The sequence below is a fragment of the Carcharodon carcharias genome, chromosome 6 (genome assembly GCF_017639515.1).
Source record: "Carcharodon carcharias isolate sCarCar2 chromosome 6, sCarCar2.pri, whole genome shotgun sequence".
NCBI lineage: Eukaryota > Metazoa > Chordata > Chondrichthyes > Lamniformes > Lamnidae > Carcharodon > Carcharodon carcharias.
Window position 1 is genome coordinate 52,984,175 of NC_054472.1, and position 25,736 is coordinate 53,009,910.

A 25,736-nucleotide genomic window follows, 5' to 3' on the forward strand; every position below is an offset into this window, starting at 1 on the left:
AACTTACTTTCTAAACTTCCCCATGTTTATATCAAAGCTTTCAGACCAGCTGCCTTTAATCGAATTAAATCTCTCTCTCACACACACAGACATTGATACCACTATTTTAGAATAAATTCCAATAACATTATGAGAATTATTATATCTTCCTGACATCCTCCCTTTACTAAAAAATGAACCGTCATAATTTAAAAAGACAGCATTTTTGTCAACGCATCTATTATCTATAGACTTACACTATTACATTACCAGATGCATGTATTAACATTACAATATGTATACAAATCCTTCGTATCAACAGAAATCATTTCAGTTCAGTGTCCAGGTTTTAAATGTCCCATTTTCCTTTTAAGCTTCAACTCTTGGTAATGCATGTGCAATCAGATTTTCTCATCCTGCCATATATATGTATGATCTGTAGATTAAACAGTTGCAGTAATAAACCCCATGTGAATAGCCTTGTACTCCTGTTTTGAACTTTGTCTAGAAACTTTAAAAGATTGTGGTCTGTATAAACAATTGTTTCTGACGAATTGTTTGCAACATAAATCTCAAAATGCTGCAATGCTAACTTGAGGCCCAAAGTCTCCTTTTTGATCGTTGAATATCTTCTCTGTTGTACATTCAACTTCCGTGAAAAATACCCCATCAGTTTTTCAATTCCATTTTCATCTTCTTGTAACAGTACAGCCCCAATGCCTACTTGCGTCAATGGCCAACTTAAAATGCTTGGCATAATGGGGTACTGCCAAAACTGTTGTCGTAGTTAATAGTTTTCAAATTGTCAAATGCTTTCTGACATTCCTGTGCCCATTGAAACTTCTTGTTCTTTTTTCATAGCTCAGTCAGTGGAGCAACCACACTACTAAAATTTGATGCAAATTTCCAATAAAACCCACTCATGTCCAGAAGACTCAAACTTGTTTTGTTGAAGGCACAGAGAAATCCTCAATAGCCTTGACTTTCACATTTCTCAGAGCTACCTTACCATGTCCAATGGTATGGCCTAGAGACGTAACTTGCGTTTTTACAAATTCACTTTTAGCCAACTTCATCATCAAACTAGCTTCTTGTAACCGAGTAGACAATTATTCCAGTGCTTTCCAATATTATTTTAGCAAGTCAATCTTTGTGATAAATTTTGATTGTCCCATTTTCTCAATACAATCTTCCAACTGTGGTATAGGATATAAATCCGCTTCCGTCACCATATTCACCTTTCAATAGTCCCCAGACAGTCTGTGTGTTCCATCTGGTTTCGGTACCAACACAATAGGCGAACTCCAGTTACTGTAACTAGACTCAATGATACCATTTTGAAGTATGAATTTGATTTCTTTCTCTACTTGTGATAACTTTGCCGGATTTAATCTACAAGGATGTTGCCTTAGCAAAGATTAAACTTCGACAGACACATCATGAATGGCTAAATTCATCCTCCCCAGCTTATTTCCACAAATATCTTTGAGTGCCCGCAATAGCTTCCCCAAATCACTTTGACACTTGTCTGGAAGGTAACTCAATATTACATTTAAATTTTCAAGTACCCCCTCATTATCCAACTTGATTAGAGGAAAATCAATTTCAGAACCCTGCATTTCTACTTTTTCTCATTATCTGCTGTCACTGGAGGATAGTGCCCTGTAATATCAAGTCACACTGTTCTCCGAGCTGTGACAAGTATGAAAAGTTTGACCCAATCACCAGATTGCCTCAATTCTACCTAACTGCTTAATTTAGCTTAAGAGATTTATAAACTTAATAAGTAAATAACTGTTTATTGAACACATTGTCTTTAACCAGCGGCAAAAGAAAGAAATATGAGCTGCTAATTTTTAACACTATAACTTAAACTCTGCCTCTTCTTAAATACATACACATACACACACACACACACACACACACACACACACAAACACACACAAAAAACATGGATTTTAAGGGTGGGATAAAACAGTTCAATAGCACCAATCTGGAGTACAGGATTCGATGGTATGATTTTGATCGATATTTCCAAATTCGTTTCAGTTCTTGTGGATGACACAAGGTGGTCTTCCAGCACTTTCAGTCTATTGTTCACTGGTTGAGCACTTGCCTTTCAACGTCTCCAACAGTGATTTTCCCCTTTGCCCCGTGACATAGGTTTTCAAAGAAAGCAGGTTATGGACATATGAGGGAAAAAAACAGCTGGCTATTATCATGGAATTACTGGATTCTTCCACACTCAGGAGAGAGGTTTTGGGTCTTGTTCCTTTCAGGCTAGGAGCTATTCTGCTGCACTGACATCACACAAAACCTAGTCACCTGGTGAGGAGCCAGTTAAAGTGCTATTATCAGGCAGCTCCCTTGGTCCAGGACTCCTTTCCGGCACCATCCTGTCTTTCATGGCGTACTCTGTTCCAGGGACTGAAACATTGTATATATCTCTCATCCTGTTCGAGTGGACATGTCTTTCAACCTGCAGCCATTGTAATTTTAATACACAGTCCAATAGAAAATAAAAAGGTATGTTCTTTACAACAGTCCAACAGAAATAAAAAAAATACATTCCTTACACTACCACCACTAACACCTCCTTTTGGTCCTCTCCCCTGTCAAGGATCTTTTTAAGCATATTTACATGGCACACCCTCTGCTTCTTTCTTCTAACTGGAGTATTTACTAAATAATTCACTTCGCTCAGTTTCTTTTCAATCCTGTAAGGCCCACTAAATCTTGCCTTTGTATGAGCTACCCAGTACTGATAACAGAATTAGCACTTTCTCCCCGGCAACAAAACTATGAGTTGTAGCTTTTCTGTCTACTTTCATTTTCATCACTTGCTGTGATATCTTTAAATGTTCCCTAGCCAATTCACATGCTCTGTCCAATCTCTCTCTGAAATTCGCTACATAATCCAGGAGAGTAGATTCTGAATTTTGACCCAACAATTTCTCATGAATCAATTTCAGTGGTCTCCTCACCTCATGACCATAATCTAGTTCAAAAGGGCTAAAACCAGTTGATGGATTAAGAGCATCCCTAATAGCAAATAACAAGAATGGAATTCCCCTATCCCAATCCAGTGGATAATTCTAACTGTAAAGTTTGATGCCTTCTTTCCAAAGCCCCTTGTGACTCAGGATGATAAGCTGTTGACTTCAACTGTTTTATTCCCAAACTGTTCATTAATTCCTTAAACAGCTGTGACATGAAATTTGAACCCTGATCTGATTGTATTTCTTTAGATAAACCGTATCTTGTAAAAATTAGTTCACTCTTCCAAATTTGCTTTGTGGTAATGTTTCTCAAAGGTACTGCTTCAGGGAACCTGGTAGACACATGCATTATTATCAGCAAGTACTGATTTCTACTTTTAGTCTAAGGGTGGAGTCCTACACAATCAATCATGACCCGAGTAAAAGGTGCTGGCGGCTTCCCTATCACCTGATGTGTGTGACATATTCTACAGAATTTGACTATATCCTTATGCAATCCAGGCCAATAAAAATATTTTTGTATTTTCACCTGTGCCTTTCTAATTCCTAACTGTCCCCCCATTGGAATTTCATGCGCTTACCTGGGAACCTCTGTGGCGAGGGAGTTGGTGTGGAGATGGGGGCTTCCCCAGGGGTGCCCGGAGATACAATGCCATGGAGTTCGGAAGATGCGGCCCAACATTTGGTCATTTGCCAGTTGAACATTTATGGAACATTGCTGCACAAATTGTTTTCCATAGGCAGGATTTTACGTCCCATGGGCAGGCATAAAATAGTGTGCGATGATGTCAGGCAAGCGTCCCAACATCATCATGCACTCAGGCAATATTTTGGTCTGTGGGCGCACATGAGAGTCAACAGTGCACCCGCCGACAGCTAAGAGGACTATTAAGGCCATTAATTCATTAGTTAAAAGCTATTTTTCTCTGCCCATCCGACTTTATGGTTGGTGGGCAGGCAAATTGGTCAGGCAGCCTTTGGATTTTTTTAGGAAACCTCATCCATGTCCAAATGCAGCAAAACCTGGACAATATCCAGGCTTGGGCTGACAAGTGGCAAGTAACATTCGCACCACACAAGTGCCAGGCAATGACCATCTCCAACGAGAGAGAATCTAACCATTACTCCTTAATGTTCAATGGCATTACCATCACTGAATCCCTCACTAACAACATCCTGGACATTGCCATTGACCAGAAACTGAACTGGACTAGCCATACAAATACTGTGGCTATAAGAGCAGGTCAGGGGCTAAGAATCCTGCAACAAGCAACTCACCTCCTGACTTCCCAAAGCCTGTCTACCATCTACAAGGCATAAGTCAAGAGTGTGATTGAATACTTCCTACTTGCCTGGATGAGTGCAGCTCCCACAACGCTCAATAAGCTTGACACCGTCCAGGACAAAGCAGCCCATTTGATTGGCACCCCATCCACAAACATTCACTCCCTCCACCACTAACGCACAGTTGCAGCAGTGTGTATCATCTACAAAATGCACTGCAGAAATTCACCAAGGCTCCTTAGACAGCATCTTTCAAACCCATTACCACTGCCATCTAGAAGGACAAGGGCAGCAGACAGATGGGAACACCATCACCTGGGAGTTCCCCTCCAAGTCACCCACCATGCTGCCTTGTAAATATATTGCCATTCCTTCACTGTCGCTGGGTCAAAGTCCTGGAAATCCCTTCCTAATAGCACTGTGGGTGTACCTATACCACATGAACTGCAGTGGTTCAAGAAAGCAGCTCACCACCATATTCTTAATGGCAATTAGGCATGGGCAATATATGCTGGCCCAGCCAGCGAAGCCCATATCCCGTGAATGCATTTAAAAAAAGGATGGGGTTTCCACAATTAAATAGAAAAATAAATAAAAAAATTTGGATAGAATTTTTATTCTGTTTATGTTATTTTGACTGAGTCGTACGTTGGACAAGGTTTTCACATTTTCAAAATCTTTATTGTTGATTTTAAAATTCTTCAGCTCCCCGAGACAGTTCCCTGCCTTCAGGGAGCTTTAAGAGCTCACTACTCCGCGTATGCGCAGACTTTTATGTTTGCATTCCTCCTGCCCCCATCCCGTTAATTGGCCAGTCGGCGTGAAATCACGGCTGGGGGCCGATCACAAGCAATGGGCCGTTTTCCAGCCACCCCCGGGCCTGCCTGCTGCGCCCACCCGGCAACCCGAAAATCCTGCCCCATGGTTCCCTACCTTACAACAGTGACTACAATAACTACACTACAAAAAAATATTTAATTGACTGCAAAGCACTTTGGTCATGAAAAGTATCATATAAATGCAAGTTCTTCCTCATTTTCTTTCAACATTACTTCTTTGTTTTGTAAAGGGCCACATCTATTGTGATGTGGAGCAGCAGAGAAAAGTATCTCCAGAGATCTTACACCAGCACCATATAATGCAGTTACCAACATTTAAATGAACAAAAATCTGAAGCAATATTTTCTGACAGTTGTCATTCTTGTATGAACAATTACCATGCTCATGCCAACTTCCTAAATGTACTACAGAAGCAAAACCCTGCAAATGCAGGTGCTGGAAATCTGAAAGAAAAACAAAAATGCTGGAAATACTCAGCAGCTCAGGCAGTATCTGGCAGCATGGAGGGAAATAGAATTAACATTTCAGGTCCTTTCACCAAACTGAAGAAAGGTAGAAATGTAAAAATTTTTAATCCATAAAGGGGCAAGAGGGCAGGAAAAGCAAAAGGGAAAGTCAAACGGAGGCCCAACCAGTTCCCATCCACCACCACATTCCTCAGCCTGACCAAGCTTCTTCCCACTCTGCACAACTCCACTCTCTCCCTTCAAATAAAAGGGTGTTCCTATGAATACCCACAACGGTCCTAGTTTTGCCTGCCTTTTCATGGGATATTTGAAACATTCATTATTCCAGGCCCCAGGCCTACTTGGTAGGGGGTGGGGCGCCTGTCCCTCAGCTCTTTATCCTGTACATTGATGACTGTGTTAGTGCCACCTCCTGCTCTCGCCATGAATTGGAAAATTTCATTGACCTTGTTTCCAATTTCCACACTTCTCTCACCTTTACATGGTCCTTCTCTGACTCTTCCCCTCCTCGACTTCACTGTCGCCATTTCTGGAGATAGGTAATCAACTCACATTCACTACAAACTCACGGAATCCCACAGCTACCTTGACAACATTTTCTCACATCCTGCTTCCTGTAAGGGCTCCATCTCATTCTCCCAGTTTCTCCATGGCATTTGTTTTGATGATGCAACCTTCCACAACAGTGCTTCCAATATTTCTTCATTTTTCACCAACCAAAAATTCTCACCTAACATGGTTGACAGGGCCCTCCACAGTGTCAGATCCATTTCATGCACTTCTGCTCTCATCGCTTCCTCTCCCTTCCAGAACCATGATAGGGTTCCCGTTGTCTTCACCTTCCATACCACCAGTCTCCGTATTCAAAAGATCATCCTCCGTCATTTTCGCCAGCTCCAATGTGATGGCACAAAACACACCTTCCCCTGTTCACCTTTCAGGCATTCTGAAGGGAGCATTCTCTCTGTGATACCCTGGTGCACTCCTCAGTCACTCCCTAATATCCCCTCCCTTCCTTATGGCATCTTTCATTGCAAGCACATTGGATGCAACACCTGTTCCTTCACCTCCTCCCTTCTCACCATCCAAAGGCCCAAACACTCCTTCCAAATGAAACAGCAATTTACTTGTACTTCTTGGAACTTAGTATGCCCGATTCACAGTTCACAACGTTGCCTCCTCTACTCTGAGGAGACCAAGCTTAAATTGGGTAGCCATTCAGTCTGCAAGCATAACTCTGAGCATCCTACACTTGTCATTTTAAATCTCCACCTTGCTCCCACCCTGACATTTCTGTCCATGACCTGTATGATGGACACGACCTCACACTGTACTTGTTGCTACCTCCAAATTTTAAAACATGACCTTGGCTGATCCTTAAAATAACTGAACTTATGTTTGTTTGTGACCCCAGAACAAAAGAAGTCGCTTTGCAATTTCGGGAAAACTCACACCTCATTATCTCTGAGGAGCCACTAATGATCACCTGGGGGTTGCACAGCCTAACTTCAAAGAGAGCTATACAAAGGTCATTTCCATTTGATAACCCAGACTTGCCAGCAGGAGTCTGCTGAGACAAAAGGCCCCTCAAGCATTCTTTTCAACTCATAATGACTGGGATGTTTAGCAGTCTTTCAGGCCCAGCCGAATTCCAGACAGTAGACACATATCCTTTGTCGAAGACCTGGTGGAGAGGCAGGGATCATGTGACCTAGATCCCTGGCTTGTTGAGCAAGTTAATAGTGCCTTGCTGAGCTGAATAGCTCAGTCTGCTCTTTACCATCTGACTAGCAGCCACACAGAAAGGACCTCTGCCCAAGTTGAACACCTGGCCCCATCTATACTGCTTCTGTTGGAAGTTCTGTTCCATCACCTAAAAGACAGAATCATTTCTGCATGCCTATCCCATCTTGTGAAGTCAACGCCACCGGAAAAGTGAATTCTACAACATTGGTTTTCAGCCTGTTGACCTCCGTAAAGGAATATTTCATTGGATTCTGGACTCTGGAGCTCACATGAACCAATATTTATTTTCTCTGTCATTCCTGTACTTTAAATTATTTTTTTCTCAATCCCTCTCTTTACCATCTGAGTGTGATGGGGGCGTTGCGAACCCTCCTTCCCGTGTTTTGAGTGTGTGCAAATAAACTGACCCTTTGAGTTCATCCCACCTCGAGTTTGCTGTGAGATTATTAATAGACACTTGGATCACACAAAAACCAAGGGGTTTGGGAAATACACCTTACAAAGGGGGAAAGAAATCAAACACCTTTCTGTTTATGGTGCTAAGTGGATGATCCATCACAGGTGCCAGTCTTCAACCAATTCGATTCGCTCCACGTTACATCGAGAAACTGCTGAACGCACTGGATACTGCAAAGGTTATAGGCTCCGACAATACTGCAGCAAGTGTACTGAAGACTTGTGCTCCAAACTTGCCATGCCCCTAGCCAAGCGGTCCCTGTACAGCTACAACACTGGCATCTACCCAACAATATGGAAAATTGCCCAGGTATATCCTGTACACAAAGAGCAGGACAAATCTAACATGGCCAATTACCATTCTATCAGTTTACTCTCGATCATCAGTAAAGTGATGGAAAGGGTCATCAACAGCATTATCAAGTGGCACTTGCTTAGCAATAGCCTGCTCACTGGTGCTCAGTTTGGGGTTCGCCAGAGTCACTCAGCTTCTGACCTCATTACAGCCTTGATTCAAACATGAACAAAAGAGCTGAACTCCAGAGGTGAGGTGAGAGTGACTGTCATTGACATCAAGGCAGCATTTAACCAAGTGTGGCATCAAACAGCAAAACTGGAGTCAATGGGAATCAGGTGGAAAACTTTCTGCTAGTTGGATACATACCTAGCACAAAGGAAGATGGATGTGGTTGTTGGCAGTGACTCATCTCAGTGCCAGGACATCACTGGGTAGTGTCCTAGGCTCAATCATCTTCAGCTGCTTCATCAATGACCTTCCTTCCATCATAAGTCAGAAGTAGAGATGTTCGCTGATGATTGCACAATGTTCAGCATCATTGATGATTCCTCAGATACTGAAGCAGTCTGTGTTCAACTGCAGCAAGACCTGGAAAATATCCAGGCTTGGGCTGACAAGTGGCAAGTAACATTCGCGGTACACGTGGCAGGCAATGACCATCTCCAAAAGAGAGAATCTAACCATAGCCCCTCAACATTCGATGGCAATACCATCGCTGAATCCCCCACTATCAATATCCTGGGGATTACCATTGGTCAGAAACTGAACTGGGCCAACCATATTAGTACTCTGGCTACAAGAGCAGGGCAGAGGCTTGGAATTCTGCGGTGAGTAACTCATCTCCTGTCCACCACTACAAGGCACAAGTCAGGAGTGTAATCGAATAATTTCCACTTCCCAGGATGAGTGTAGCTCCAACAACACTCAAGAAGCTTGACACCATCCAGGTCAAAGCAACCCACTTGATTGGCACCCCTTCCACAAACACGTACTCCCTCAACCATCAAAAAGCAGGGGCAGCAGTGTATACATCTACAAGATGCACTGCAGAAACCCACCAATGCCCCTTAGATAGCACCTTCCAAACACACAACCTCTACCATCTAGAAGGACAAGAGCAGCAGGTACATGGGAACACCACCACCTGAAAGTTCCCCTCCAAGCCACATACCATCCTGACTTGGAAATGTATTGCCGCTCCTTCGCTGTCGCTGGGTCAAAATCCTGGACCTCCCTTCCTAACAGCACTGTGGGTGTACCTACACCACTGGAACTGCTGTGGTTCAAGAAGGCAGCTCACCACCACTTTCTCAAGGGCAATTAGGGATGGACAATAAATGTTTGCCTAGCCAGTGACACCCACATCCCATAAATGATTTTTTATTTTAAATGGATGGGCAGTGAGAGGAGAAATTAGTGTTATTTGAATTGACCCCCCTCCTGTCCGTAGCATCTGCCACAATGAAGATCAACGCAAGCTCGAGGAACAGCACCTCATCTTTCGACTTGGCATTCGACAGCCTTCTGGACACAACACTGAGTTCAACAATTATAGTTCATAACCTCTGCCTGTATCTTGTTCTACCTTTTTTTTTGCTGGCTTTTTTTTTATATCTTCATATTGCATTCAGATAGCTTTCAGAGTAAGTCCTCACTTAAAGTTCTGGTTGCATTCCTGAAAATCACAGCTTTAAGTGAATCTTGGGTTCCCATAGGAATCAGTGCTAAAACCGGATTGAGGTTCCTTGGGACACTTCTCACCCGGAAAAACCAATGTACAAGTTGAAAAACTGTACCATGCATGTGCAACACTGCATTCCTAGCTGAAATAACTTGCAAACTAAAATAAATCCACAGATATTTAACATTCACCAGTCTCTCTTAGCAACAACTTGTGTTCCCCACAAAATCTCTGTGTTTCGTGCCTGCCCAAATGAACCTTCTACCATTTTGGTTGGTCACCATCAGTTGGTGGAGATATTTGACCTTTTCAGGGATGCTTTGAGGACGTCCCTAAAGAATTTCAGTGGAGGTGGCTTTGAGTAATTTAGAGCCTTAATGCTGGGCATGTTGGCGAAGACCTTGCTGTGGCACTGCCTTTCTTGCCACTGGATTTGGAGGGCCTTTCGAAGACACTGCTGGTGGCGCTTTGAGGTGCCTGGTGCCATGACCTTAGTGTCAGTTTGAGATCCTGGTCCTCCTCTCCTGAGAAGCTCAATGACTGAAATTAGAATGATTTTGGTTTTGAAAAAGGCAGCGTGCAACAGCCAGGTCCGCATTAAGTTAATAGGACGATGTGCCAGGATTCTCAACAACCTTGAACAATTTATCCAAGGACTGCTAGACGGTTCTCTTTTGCTTCTCCTGGTAGATCTCTCTGTAGCAGTTAATGCCATCATTGATCACCCTGTCAGTTTGGCAATGCACTTTCTGTTTGGGCTATCCTTCGTGAAGATTTCTATTACCCCTTATATGATTTGGAAAGCTCTTGACAGAACTCGAAGGGGTGGTGTTTCAGTATGGTCCTCTTCAGCGCAAGATTCTCTAGCTGCATTAAGTCTTCAGTGGACAATTACTCTCTGTGAGATGCAAGCAATTCCACCATGTCAACTTCATCAAAGCCAGCCTCCCTAGCCAGGGTGATGATTTCAAGCTGAACCTCGGGGACAATATTGAGGGATTCTCCATGGTTACTGACACATTTAGGCCACAATTCCGGCCACACACTGTTCAAACACAATAATGTAACTTCATCCCATGAATCAGCGATTTGTCAATACCCTTGTTGATTTTGTAGCTATGCCAAAATTCGCTGACTGAAGGCACATTGTCACTATCTGTTGCTTTGATGAGTTGGGAGAAGATATAGTGCAGCATAGGCAGTAAGCCTTGAATGTTGCTATTGCTCCCTAATCCTTGGGCTGTATCAACGAAGTCATGTTGGGTGGCAGGAAAATCACCATCACATTTTCAGACAATTCATCAAGGCATATAAGGTGACCTGGGCAATTACTCAAAAGGAGTAATATCCTGAAGGTGAGACTTTATCTGGCACAATATTCCCTCCAGGCAGGGATGGCATACAGAGAGAACCATTCTTGAGTGCCCACCATCATCCAGGCTTTCTTATCTGGCATCAAATGACGCACTGATGTTCCTTGGAATAAACCCTCAGCACCCAAGTTGTCTCAGACTGGTACACCACTAAGGGCTTAAATGTAAAATCCTCTGCAGCGTTTCCACCAAGCAGAACAGTCAGGCGATCTTTAGCAGCTTTAAATCCTGGTGCCGTCTTCTCCTCTTTTGAAATGTACGTTCTCTGTAGCATCACTTCCAAAAAAGCCCTGTCTCATCAATATTAAAAACATGTTCTAGTGAGTAGCCACCTTCTTCAATAACTCTTCAAATAGGCAGGGAATTCATCAGACACATCTGTATCAGCACTAGCTGCCTCTTGAAACGCTCGAGCATCCACAGCTAGCACCAAAACTTTCTGACTGAGAACTCTCACTCTGCTCATTCTGTAAGTCCTCATACAGGCTTTTGGCTTTTGCTTGGATGGCCATCAAATTAAGAGGCACCTGGTACTGGTGTTGGTCTATGATCAGATCATCTAGAGTCTTTCCATGTTCTCCATAATGCTGCTTCTAGTCCTATCCACCCTACCAGCACTTAAAGGTGCAATACTTCGCCTACTTTGTTTTATTTTGTCAGCCTTATTATGGATTGTTCTCACTCTTGTAGGGAGTAGCCCAAGAACTTATCGACTGCTTGTTTGCCAGCCTTAAGATGTTTTAAAAATCCAATTTCACTGTTAGGCTAATTTTTTCGTGCTTTCTTTGCAGCAGTAGACTCACTACCACCATTTGCTGGTGTTTCTGACTCATGTTTATGAATGATTATAAGAGATTTCAGCACTAAATCACAAGCCTGAAACAAGAAACTTTAAAATGTCTCCTCTACCTCACCTGCTGCAAATGGTTCACTCACTGGTTTTAAAATGGCTCCTGCCTCACCTGCTGCAGACGTGAACAACGGCCAGGCTTGGGGGTTCCAAAATTAATCAGACAATTGCAGAATCGATCTCCTGAAGGGTAAGTACTGTACACCTTGTATTTTTCATCCAAACAAACCCTGAGATAGGAAAGCAAGTTTAACTGTGTACAGTAGCAAATGCCCCTCTCTCACAGACTTCAAAATGGCTTCTGTGCCTCAGTCACAGCAGGCACACCTCGGGCCCCAAAATTGAAATCAGCCTGCAAAGTCAAGAAATGGGCCTTTATTTACAGAAAGAAAGAGCCCAAACTTCAACTCTGTGCTTGTAAAAAAAAAAAGCCTTGCTTCAGAGGTTTATTTTGAAAAATCAAAGTTCCCTCGAGTGCAGACAAACACCTCACTTTCTACACAACGGTACCAATCAGGTCACAGGACTGAACATCAAGTCAACATTAAACAATGAGCCGATGTGCAACACGTGCAAAGACGACACTGACAATGCTGATGACGACGCAAGACGTGTGTGATGACGACATAACATAAATCGGAGAAACAGGCCTTAAAAGAATAAATGGTTTTAAAACAAAATTACATTAAGCGGGGCGACTTAAAAGGAGGACTTATTGTATAGCCATTTATGCCGCTATGGTCACAACCTTTGTTTTTTTACTACACTCATTACTGCTCTCTTTGGCTTTTGCATCATGAGATCTTTTGTCATTTACTTTCTCCTGCCCTCCACCCTATCACTCAACTTTCCCTTGTGTTCTTCCCTGCTCCCTCCCCCCACTTCCACTGGCTTAAAAACGCTTACATTTCTATCATTCTTCAGTTCTGATGAAAGGTCATTTACTTGAAATGTTAACTGTGTTTCTCTCCACAGATGCTGCCTAACCTACCACAGTATCTTTACAGTGCAGAAGGAGGCCATTCGGCCCATTGAGTTTGCACTGGCTCTTCAAAAGAGCATTCCATCTAGTCCCACTCCCCTGCCTTATCCCCATAACCTTGCACATTCTCTCGTTTCAGATAGCAATCCAATTCCCTTTTGAATACCTCGATCGAACTTGCCTCCACCGCCCTTTCAGGAAGTTTGTTCCAGATTCCAAATGTCCTTTTGGCTGAAAAAGTTTTTCCTCACATCACATTTACTCCTCTTTCCAATTATTTAGAATCTGAGCCCTCTAGTTCTTGATCTACTCTTGTGTGGCACAGTTTCTCACTATTTACCCTATCCATATCCCACAGAATCTTGAATACCTTTATCAAGTCTCCTCTCAGCCTTCTACTCTTCAAGGAAAGCTGTCCCAGCCTCTCCAATCTTTTGTCATAGCTATAGTTCTTTAACCCTGGAAACATTCTTGAGAATCTCCTCTGAACTCTCTCTAATGCCTTCACATCCTTCCTCAAGTATGGTGCCCAGAACTGGACGCCATACTCCAGATGAGACCTAACAAGTGTCTTATACAAGTTCAACATGACCACCTTACTCTTGTACTCAATGCCCCTGTTAATAAAGCCTAAGATACTATATGCTTTATTAACTGCTCTCTCAGCTTGCCCTTCCATCTTCAATGATCTATGTACGTATACACCGAGGTTGCTCTGTTCCTGCACTGCCTTTAGAGGCTCTCCCTTTATCTTATGCTGTCTCACCATATTTCTTCTGCCAAAATGAATCAACTTGCACTTTTCTGCATTGAACTTCATCTGCCACTTGTCTGCCCCCAACATGTCTATGTCCGTTTGAAGTTCAAGACCAACATCATCACAGTTAACATTTCCAATCTTCGTATAATCTGCAAATTTTGAAATCATGTCCTGAACACCACAATCTAGGTCATTAATATATATCAGAAAGAGCAAAGGTCCCAACACTGATGCCTGGGGAACTCCACTACAAACCTTCCTCCAATCTGAAAAACAACCATTTATCACTACTCTCTGTTTCCTGTCACTCAGCCAATTTCTTATCCAAGTGCCTACTTTCCCTTTAATTCCTTGACCTAGAATTTCATAAGTCTGTTGTGTGGCACTGTATCAAGTGCCTTTTGAAAATCCAAATACGCATCAACAGCGTTTCCCTTATCAACTTTCTCTGTTACTGCCTCAAAAAATTCCAGCAAGTTAGTTAAAATGAATTCATGCTGGATTTCCTTAATTATCTTGCACTTGTCTAAGTGACTATCGATTTTATCCCGTACTATAGTATCCAGAAGTTTCCCTACCACTGAGGTCAAACTGACTGACCTGTAGTTGCCAGCTTTATCCTTGCATCCCTTTTTGAACAAGGGTGTAACATTCACAATTCTCCAGTCCTCTGGCACCTCCCCTGTGTCCAAGGAAGACTGGAAGATTATCACTCGTGCCTCTGCAATTTCCACTCTCACTTCCCTCAGTGCCTTTGGGTGCATCTCATCCAGTCCTGGTATCTTAAATATTTTAAGTTAAAGATAGCCTTTGCAACATCTCCTTCCTCTCAGTTTTAAGTTCTTCCAGTGTACCAGTTACCTCCTCTCTTGCCTCGGCCTAGGTAGGATTTTCTTCCTTCGTAAAGATGGATGCAAAGTACTCGTTCAACACCTACGCTATTTCTCCAGTCTCCACATGCAAGTCCCCTTTTTTGTCCCTAATTGGCCCTACTCTTTCTTTTACCACCCCTTTATTATTTACACGCTTATAGAAGACCTTGGGATTCCTTTTTATGTTCGCTGCCAGCCTTTTTTCATGCTCTTGCCTTGCTTTTCTTATTAGTTCCTTCACTTCCCCTCTGGTCCTTCTATATTCAGCCTGATTCTCCATTGTATTTTCTACCTGACATCTGTCGTACACGCACCTCTTCCTTTTCATCTTTACCTCTATCTCTCTAGTCATCCAGGGTGTTCTGAATTTATTTATCCTACCTTTTCCCCTTCAAGGGAATATACCTTGACATTGCCTGCAATGCTTTTTCTTTGAAGGTGGCCCATTGTTCAGCCACCGTCTTTTCTGCCAACCTGCTGCGTATTTCCAGCATGTTTGTTTCATTCCTCAATACAATCCCATTTAAAATGGACTAATACTCACAAAGAAAAGTACAGATGAGAATTTAGCACAAGTGAAGACCTATGTCAATACCATGTAGCTTCTTCCAGCCAAGACTCCAAGCATGGTTATGTGTATATAACAGAGTACATTGGATAGTATGAAAGAAAAATACTGTAGGAATGAAGACGGGAATAAAAACAGAAAATGCCCAGCAAGTCAGGCAGCATGCCGAAGAAAAAAAAGTTAATGTTTCAGGCTGACTACCTTTCAACAGAACAGGGAAAAAATTAGAAATTGAAAGGTTTGAAGCAACTGAGAGGGGATAGGGTGAGAAAAGGAACAAATGAGAAGATCTGTGATAAGCCAGAAGGCAAGAGAGATTAAATGACAAAAGTGTTGGTGGCACAAGACCAAAGGATTTATTTATAATGGGACAAATAAAGAAAAAAAAGTGTCTAGAGGAGGTGTGAATGTCAGAATAGGATTGATGCTGTGCAAAAGCAAAAACAACAAAATTAAAACCAGCATAGAAAAAGGAAACAAAATGGCAGCAGAAGTTTCAGTTTGAAATTGTTGAGCTTAATATTGAGTCCAGAAGACTGCAAGTTGCCTAATCAAAAGGTAAGGTGCTTTTCCTCCAGCTTGCATAAAGTTTCATTGGAATGTTACAGGAGGCCGAGGACAGGGAGGTCTGAGCAGATAAAGGTGGAAAATTAAAGTGACAGGGGACAAGAAGCTCGGAAATCAAGCTTGCGGACTGAATGTAAGTGTTCCGCAAGGCGGTCACCCAATCTACATTTCGTCTCCCCGATGTAGAGCAAACTGCATTGAACAGTGAATGCAGTATACTAAACTGAAAATACAAGTAAACTGCTGTTTCACTTGGAAGGAAAGCTTGGGTCCCTGGCCAGTGAGGAGGGAGGAGTTAAAAGAGCAGGTATTGCATCTCCTGTGTTTGCATGGAAAGGGAAGAAGAAGTTGGGGGTGATTGAGGATGGGCCAGTGTGTCGCAGAGTTCCCTCTGGAAAGCTGAAATGGAAGCGGAATGGAAGATGGATTTTCTGGTGGCGTCTCAGTGGAGGTGGCATAGATATCAAAGGGTGATCCGATGAATATGGTGGCTTGCGGGCTAGAAGGTGAGGGCAAGTGAAATCCTATCATGGTCCTGGGAGGGATGGGTAGGGAGAAGGGCAGGGAAAGGAATAGACACGGTCGAGGTCCCTTTTAACCCAATTGTTGGGGGACTGCTCAATTGTGGAAAAATGCAGGCATACAGAACCAGTAGCAATGATAGAGGTTAACATTCAACAGGATTACACCTTTTCTCTATTCACAAGATCTTTTGAGTTTTGTCTTGCATACCAAAGTTCCCCTTTCCTTCCAGGTGTAGAAGGAGATACAAACTCATTTCTGACAGCCAAGACCCTCAATTCCATATTACTTTCAATGTGAAGGACCCAGACAGTCAAATCTAAAAATAGGCTTGTCAGGATTCACCAAAGCTAGCAATCAAAACAGCTCTTTAAAAACGACCCAGAGTGACCCGGGAGCAACATGCCTTTCCGCTTTCCTTTTCTCCTTGCCGAGAATATCTAGTTTACATTTTGCTTCTTTGCAGAAAGATAAAGCAAAGACAATGAGCTCTTTTGTACAGGAGTTGTACCATTCAGCAAATCAGCAGCCTGTTTTGCACCCTTCCTTATTTTTTCTTCCATTTTCAAGTCAAGAAAGGTATAAAAACAAGTTTCTCATTCATTAGTGCTTGTTCTGTGTTACTGTCAGAGGTGAGTTTCATCCCCTATGAATTTCCAAGAAAGATATTTTAAGGCCTTTTAATGTAATGTTTTCACTTAAAATGTCAAAAGAAGTCATGTTATGGGTATTCTGTTAATTTACAATACACTGTAGCCATTTCTCTTGTATCCAGAGGTATGCCTGAAGTATTTTTATCACCAAATCGAGGCAAGGAATCTTAAAGAAAAAACAATTTCTATTCAATATCATTCTTGCTACTTTATTCATCAATAGGCTTTTCTTTTTCATCAACTACGTTTAAGTTACACTGTACAGTGGGTTCCTTGTGAAGCACTCCAATGACCCCTGGTTGAATCAGTTAGTTGGCTTGCTGTTTGAAACAGCGTGGGGCCCCAGTCCAGCAGAGAGACATGATTGTGTGAAAACACTAAAGTTGAGTAGTTCAGTATTATTCTCCATTGTTATCTCAAAACATAAACCCTTACTGCTTCAACTTGATGACAATAATACAACATACTGCAATATTTTAACTCTTTCCAGTTAATCATAAGTTCTATATATACATACAGATCAATTTATATATATGTTTAAAAATGCTGTTCAGCTAGGGCACATTTCCTGTTCTTCACACTTATATTTCAGATTCACACTTTGAAGAACAAACAAGGAACTTTCCCAAAACACAAAATAATGGAGCTGGAATGTCTGTAGCCTCTTTGTTGATCTCTGGACATTTGTTTTCCAGCTAGACTTTATGACCCTCAAGGAATGCACACCCACACTTTAGGAACAAGACATTAGACCCAAATTCCCGAGTTGGGGTGGAGATGGAATCCAGGAAATGGCTCGCTTTGGAGCGGCAACTTAAGGGCCTTTGGGTCTTCCTATTGGAGAGAAAGGGTCCATCTCTAGATTTCCAGCATTTTGTCAAGGCAGGCATCTCTGTAACACAATCCCTGAGATCAAGAATGGGGTCACAGACCTTTTCGAATAGTGCATGGAAGTTTCCCCATTACGGTTTCATAGAGGGGGAAGGATCCTTGTAATATTATGGCCATTGTGCCTCTCTGATGCCTATGTGCAGCATTGAGAGGCTTACAGCTATCACATACACTACATAAAGTGTCTACAAATATACACACTCTCTCTTCTCTTAAGATACTCCTTAAAGGCTATCTCTTTGGCCAAGCTTTTGATTACCTAGCTTAATATCATCATCTTTGGCTCAGTTCCAATGTTTTTGTCTGATTATGCACGCGTGAAGCATTTTGGAGCACGTTAAAAGCAGTATATTAATACAGGCTGTTGTTACACTAAAATACCTTAATTATTTTACGTAAATGATACAATCAGAAAGTAATATACAAATAGTGAATAAATACATTGTGTTAAATGTTTGCCAAATGTGAATTTTTGAACGTTGAGAACATTTCTGCATTTAGCAAAATGGCAGCATCTGCTAGGTTGTTCCTGTTCCTTATAAACAACTTGCAGAGTTATCCAACTTCTAACATAACCAGTTGACGCTTGTGCTTATTTTTCCCTTGAAATAGATGAGACTGTTGACTGGCTTAGGGTTTGAGTTATATGATAGTTATATTGGAGCTACAATAAAATATTACAGCTCACTAGGCCAAACAGATTCCTCATCTCAAAATCCTTTGCAATGTACATTACATGTTTTGCACGAGGACACAATATCCCCTAAAGATACAGGAAGAATTCTCAATCAGTTAACTACATACTGAAATACTAATCTTATTGAAACATATTAGATCCTGAATACTTGATAGGATGGATACTAGGAGGATGTTTCCTCTTGTGGGTGTCATGCCCAGTGTACTATGAACTTTCAGATAATATTTTTAAAAGATGGACACAAAGAAGCTATTAAAATGGCTGCTGAAAATCATGTGAACTTTGGCATTTGAACTGCAGTCAGTATCGAAACACAGGCAAATATCTAATTAAATATGGATATGGATATTCACAGCCATCTGGGAAATTCACACATCACTTTAAAGATGGGCCAACACAAAAGGACTATGGAATTTCCAGGCTGCCTGACTCCCGATTCATACTTAACAAAACGGAAGATCGAAACTCAGTTGATGGCAGACAGAAGTGAATGGCATCTATCATCGTTCCATTGAATTATAATGGCTTTCCCCATCCAAACTAGACTGGGTGAACCTCAGAGGTGTTTACCCACACCACAGGATTTGAAATCAAAATAAATACCACCACTTATTTGGAGGAGGATTTGAACTTGTGAAAAGCACATGGGGGAAGCCATGCTTTTGTCTGCTTTTAAAAATCAGCCAAGAGTTGTTTGCAGTTACTCATCAGTCATCATTAGTCAGAAAGCCAGATCACAAGTTATCAAGCAGGCAAGGTAATTGATAGCAATACCTTGAAAGCAGGAGATCCCAGAGAGGACTCTCCCCACTACAACCCCCAATCTGTTCCAGTTTAAAGTGCACCTGAGAACCAACTACCTAGCTATTTGCCTGCAAGAAACCTCACAACCAGCTGTGAACTCTTTGCTTTACAAGATGCTTCCTTCAACTTTAAAACATCAAAACCATCCAAGACCTACTATGTGGGAGAACTTGACTTTACCTAGTTTGGGGGGGGGCGCAGTAATTCAAATCCCCTTAGCTCATTAATAAATTTTGATTTCCTAAAGTACTCCCGACTAGTGCTCGAGTTTGAGGAAAGGATGTGGAAAACTTCTTCACAGTCTTTGAGAAGCTGGCAGGTCAGTTAAAGTGGCCAACAGAGTCATGGACTCTCCTGATGCAAAGTCAGCTAGTAGTAAAAGCTTGCAAAGTTCATTCTATGCTGCCTGCTAAGAGCTCTGCAAGTCATGAACAGCCAAAGGCTGCCATTCTCGATTTTTCTGAACTCAGACCAGAAAAGCACCACCAACATTCCCAGAACTCTTATAAAAAGCCCACTCAAAACCTTCCTTGATTTGCAAGAAGAAAACAGCTAGCTTTTGAACAGTGGGAGTGAGACCTATAAGGTGACCATACCTACGACGGATTAAGAGAAGTAGCTTTGCTGGAGGAGTTTAAAAACTGCTTTCCACCCAGTCTCAAAACTCATGCGGAGGTATTATGACCGATGCAGTTGGTAAAGCGGTGTTATTTAAAAATCCCAGAGGGAAACTTTAAACAACAATCATAACCTATAATTTTAAGTGTTATGTTTGAGATGCAACTCTAAATTCAGGAATCAGACCACCAGTTCTCGAGGTTTTACATTAAACTAATTGAAGCATTTTATTAATTTACACATGGCTACAATCATAGCTTTTAACAAATTCCCAAACTCATCTCCATTAAGGCGACAGCAACCCATAGACTTAACCAAACACGAGGCAAAGCATTTTCAACTTACAAATTCAGAATGAGGTTCTTTTCACTGTGGAGCTTACAGCTGCATTTTGATCTTACATTGCCTCTGCCTGCACACCCGAAAATTACTGAAGTTATACCTGCCACCACTGATTGAATTCAAATTCTCATTTTCTCACCGGCCTCTTTGAACTTCATCTTTTAACAAGGAAACCCCTTTCATAATATGTTATTAGTAATATAAACATATTGCTTGGTAACTGCTAGAAAAGTTTTCACCCTACTTCTTGAATGCTCAGTTCAAAAAATGCAAATGCAAATGCATGCTCTCTCTCTTACAGATCAAAACTTATACATATCAAAGCACCCAGACTAGCTGGTTTTAATCCAATTAAGACTTCCACACAGACTAAATTTCTATTTTAAAAAAAAATATTTTCCAAAATATTATATACATTAATAGCTTCATGACAAGAGGAACAAAGGGTTTTAACAGTCAGGAATGCAGTAACCATCGCTGATGACTATGACCTTACCCACAGACCTGAAAACACACAGGCCCTTCCCTAATAATCACCAGGAATTTGGGAAAGATAACAAGGGGTAAAATGATAAAAGGTAGGGTTAGCAACGATAAAGAAAATAAAAATGAAGGTGGCCCCACGAGATGCAAAAGTAAAAGCTATTGTGGAATTCCCAGTGCCTACAGAGAAACGGGAAGTTTTGAGATTTCTAGGCATGAGTGGATTTTATTGGAAATTCGTGCCAACCTTCAGCAGTTGCAGACCAATTAAAGAAGAACAGAACATTCCAATGGACACAGGAGTGTCAGGATGCATCTGACAGCTTGAAAGCTGTACTAACAATTACATCTGTTCTATCAGCACCTGATTTTACAAAGCTGTTTAAGTTGGCTATTGATGCCAGTGATATTGGTATTGGTGCCGTATTGCTGCAAGAAGATGGACTAGGAATTGAGAAACCAGTAGGATATTTCTCACGGAAGTTGAATGTACAGCAGAAGAAATATTCAACTGTAGAGAAAGAGACTTTAAGTTTGTTGTTAGCTTTGCAGCATTTTGAAGTGTATGTTGCAAACAATTCTTCAAAGACATTTATATATACTGACCACAATCCTTTTAAGTTTCTGGACAAGTTTCAAAACAGAAACGTAAGGCTATTTCAGAGGAGTTTATTATTGCAACTGTTCAGTTTACAAATTATACATGTGGCTGGACGAGAAAATTTGACTGCAGACGCCTTGTCAAGAGTTTAAAATTCAAAAGAACTTGGATATTGGCAAATAGAGGCTGGACTGGAGTCTATTTTTACAAAAAAACTTGTGTATATATTTTCATGGTTAATGCATGTACACTATAGTATAACAGTTTTGTTTGTATAGTTAAAAGTGGTAAGGAATAAGAAATGGGTTGAAAAATGAAACCATCTTTTTGGAATTATGATGGTTCATATCTTTGTTAAGGAGGGAGATGTGAGAATGCATGTATTTTTAAATAGTTTGGGGAATATTGTGTCATTCAGTAAAGAAGGCTGGGCGTCCATGTGTGTTTTAATTAAGTTGGGCAGGGGGTTGATAAGACTCAAGACTGTCTGGGTTTTTGGAAACCATGAAAAGGTTAAAGATATTAATTTTGAGATACAAGTAAATAGGTTAGTTCTAACATATGCATTTTTAGATAAGTTGAGAGGTTGTTTGAATTTCAAAGGGGTAACGAGTAACAAGGAAAATGTTTGCATCTTGCAGGAGTCAATAGGTAAATAGTACCAGGGATATTATATTTTTATTGACCCAAAAGCAAAGACAAGATGGTAACATGGAAGATCTTATATTTGGAAGGGTTTGAATTTCAAAGGGGTGTGAGAGCAATGGAATTGAGATGAAACAAACGGGAAAAGGGCATATTAGAGTTACTGTGGATAGATTTTTTTTTAAAGCTATTGAGCTGGATAGCTGTCGAGCCATTAAGTTGGAGATTGCTGGAGCTGTTTGGGCTGTTGAGAAGTCTTGGGCTGCAGCAAGCAATTTTATTCCGAAGTGAATTCCATAACAAAGTGGAAAAGGGTAGAGGTCAAGTGGTACACCCCTAACTAAGCTACAGCAGTCTGCCTTGTGTGACATCACTGGACTCCATATTTAAATATCTATAAAGGAGTGTTGTCTGGAAAGTGCTTACTTGTGGGTTTGATCAAGTAGAGAATTTTGGGGGAATTAAGTTTTGTAAGACCAACCTTATTGCATAACTGTAATCTTGTGTACTTAAGTTTCCTTTTTTTTGTTAATAAAACTTTTACTTTTAATTTTTAAAAACCCAGAAGTGTTACTGGACTTCTTACTGCTGAGATTGGTACATCTTTTCGTTATTAGAATACAAAAAAATAGGTTGTAGCCCATAAGCCAAATTTCCCTCTGGGATTTGGTTTGCGCAGCAATTAACACCAGCTGTGGTCATAAGACGAAGGACTGACCCAGTTCTCCATCTGGTACAGCCTGCCAAAAGAGATCCAATTGGATCAGGGGACAACTTTCATGTCCCATGTGTTTCGGAAGGTTGTCCACAGCCTGGGAATAACACAGCTGAAGTCATTGGCCTACCACGCACAAACTCAAGGGGCATTACAGACCTTAAAAACTATGATTCGGACCGATTGCCTAGAATTCCCTCATGACTGGGATGAGGGCTTAGGGTTTCCTGCTGTTCGCCACAAGGGACTCCCCTATCGAGTTCACAGGCTTCAGTCCAATTGAATTACTTTATTGACATGAGGTACAAGGTCCCCTGAAGCTATTAAAAGAAAAATAAAGTTTCTAGAGCTCAGGGAGGATGCCTCAATGCTGCAGTATGTAATCACGTTCCATGATGAACTCTTTCATGCCTGTGTTGTGGCGTAGGAATGTGTAAAAGTCTCCCAGCAAATCATGAAAAAGCAGGCACACAGGCCCGCTGAGACGGGATCTCTCCAGCCAGGAGAACAGCTCTTACTGCTGCTGTCGCTGACAATTATCTTTTCAGGGCCAATTTTAGAGGTCTGTATCAGGTGGCCAAAAGAATCAGTGAGATAAATGATCTAATCCACACCCTGACCAGACAAAGAAGCACCGTTTATGCCACATTAATATGCTAAAGAAATATCACAGCCGAGATCTTAGTCAACCAGTAAGTGTTTGCCAGAGGGTTAAGATAGCAGAGGACAGGCAGGGAGAGACAGGGGAAGAGAGGTGTAGAATTCACAAGTCAAACCCCCGATTAATAGCCTGGCAAACGCATAAATTCTGGAAAATTTAAATCCCTATTAACCTAACTGACAAGACAGCAGCAGAAACATATAGCATCCCTGCTCTGGGAATTTTAAAAAATCTGTAAGGATCAACTGGGACGTACCTCACTGACAAACCACCGTGTGGACTTCGGAATATCCCACCGATAAAATAAAATTCCTATTGACTGAGCCCCAAAAAGTTGGCTCAGGTCAGACAAGAATCAATTACATGCTAGACAATGATTTAATCAAGCCCAGCCAGAGCAGTCCCAAAACCAGATGGATCACAACCGCTCTGCAATGACTATCAGAAAATAAATGCAGTGACCTAAACCCATTCATAAATTGGATCACTCTGCCTAACTCAGTAAAATTGACCTTCTGAAAGGGTACCCATGACCCCCAGGGTGTGAGGGAATCTCGGTTTTTGTCACCCCAGATGGCCTGTACCAGGACAAGTTCATGCCCTCCGACCTTAAAATGCCCTGCAACCTTTCAGAGGTTGACAAGCCAGGTAGTAGCTGGATTAACCAAATGTGCAGTATACCTGAACGATTTGTTAATTTACAGTGATATCTGGAAGGGCCATTTAGACCACATGCAGTGTTCCAGGGCCTAAGGAAGGTTAGGAGGGCTAAACTTGTAGTAAACTTAGCCAAAAGCAAGTTTGCTAAGGCAAAGATAACTCACATGGAGGATGTGGTGGGAAAAGGTCAAATGCTATCCCAGGAAGCGAAAATATGTGCCCTAGTCGATTTTCCCATTCCCAAAACAAAGAGAAATCCTGCAATTCCTGGGAATGTGCAGTTTCTATTGAAAGCTTGCCCCAAACCTTAACACTCTAGCCACCACACTAACCAATTTACTAAAGAAAATCACCAAGGTAACATGGACAGAGCATTCCAAAGGCTTCTGAGAAATTAAAAACCATCCTAACAAACAAACCCATGCTAACTGCCCCTAATGTGAGTAAATATTTTAGAATCGGTAGCAATGAAGAGTAGGAGCAGTCCTACTCCGCGAATATGATTCCGGAATTGAACATCGATTGGCTATTTTTCCAAAAAGCAACAAATATCAGAAAAAGTACTCTACAGTTGAAAAAGAAACATTGGGCCTTTTGTTAACTCTGCAGCATTTCGAGGTTTATGTTAGCAATGGGCACCGAGAGATCCTAATATAAACAGACAATAGCCTCTTAAAGCTCCTGAATTACTGTTTGAATGATAGCATGTATGTGCATGTTTTCTCTTGCTTCAAACGAAAGCAAAAAAAGTAATCAAAATCCCATTTATTTCCGTGTGGTGGTGGTGTGTCATGCCCAGTGTATTATGAACTTTCAGTCAATACTTTTAAAAGCTATACACAAAAAAGCTATTAAAATGGCTGCTGAAAATCATGTGACCTTTAACATTTGAGCTACAGTTAATATCAAGTCTAAGGCAAATACCTAATTAAATATGTATCTTCACAGCCACCTGGGGAATTCACACATTTCTTTGTTTAAGCATGGGCCAACATATAAGAACTACAGAAGTTCCAGACTACCCGACTGCCTATTTCATACTGATCAAAAGGAAAGATTGAAACTCAGTTTATGGCAGACAGAGGTGAATGGCTCCTATCATTGTCCCATTGAATTATGATAGCTTTTCCATCCAAACTAGACTGGGTGAACCTCAGGTGTGTTTTCCCAGATCACAGGATGTGAAATCAACATAAACACACCCCTTATTTGGAAAAGGACCTGAACTTGTGAAAAGCCGTATGGGGGAGGCCATGTTTTGGTCTGCTTTTAAAAATCAGCTAAGAGTTGCTTGCAGTTAGTCATCAGTCATCATTGGTCAGAAAGCCAGACCTTGAACTAACTGCAAGTCATCAAGCAGCCAAGGTAATTAACAGCAAATCTTGAAAAAGGAAGATCCCAGAGAGACCTGTTCCAGTTTAAATTTTGCCTGAGAACAAACCACCTAGCTATATGACTAGAAGAAAGCTCGCAACCTGCTGCGAGCTCTTCGCTTTACAAGACCCTTCCTCCAAATTTAAAGCATCAAGGCCATCCAAGAAACGACAGGCCTGCCACATAGGAGACCAGTGATCATAAACCAGAAACTGAGATACCCACAATCTGTAAAAGTGCATGACCTTTATCTGTATCTAATCTTTGTGTGCATTGATGTGAAAGAGAGAGAACAGGTGTGTCTGAAGTTGCATTTAATTTGGGGCAAGTGTGTGAGAATAAATAAAC

The 25,736-nt window shown here is 41.5% G+C and overlaps 1 protein-coding gene across 2 annotated transcripts in view; it reads right to left on the reverse strand.

The window, feature by feature from the left end:
• Positions 1–25,736, reverse strand: part of sugct (succinyl-CoA:glutarate-CoA transferase) — a 607,005-nt gene that overhangs the window by 513,752 nt on the left and 67,517 nt on the right. The gene's annotated exons all lie outside the window — the stretch shown is intronic.